This window comes from Coregonus lavaretus (genome assembly GCF_964263955.1).
Source record: "Coregonus lavaretus genome assembly, chromosome: 11".
Classification (NCBI taxonomy): Eukaryota; Metazoa; Chordata; class Actinopteri; order Salmoniformes; family Salmonidae; genus Coregonus; species Coregonus lavaretus.
The window spans coordinates 37,312,764-37,313,029 of NC_139998.1; positions in this window are offsets into that span (position 1 = coordinate 37,312,764).

Consider the following 266-nt stretch of genomic DNA (forward strand, 5'->3'; position numbering starts at 1 on the left):
GAACAGGAAAGGCCTGTTTCTGCTCAAACTACTGCCTTACAGCACTGGCAGTCACCTCTGTTCTGCCCAGAGTTTACATGAGCTAATAAGGTAATGGCCCCTAAACTCTTCCAGGTGGCTTGAAGTATCACAACAACTATGCAGTGATTCACTTTTGATTCACTGCAAAAAAATGTATGGGATAATGACCAAAATAAGGTTAATTCCTCCACAATAATGCTTTGCAGGACATGTGCAGTGCATCTGATACCCACGCATTCAAATCG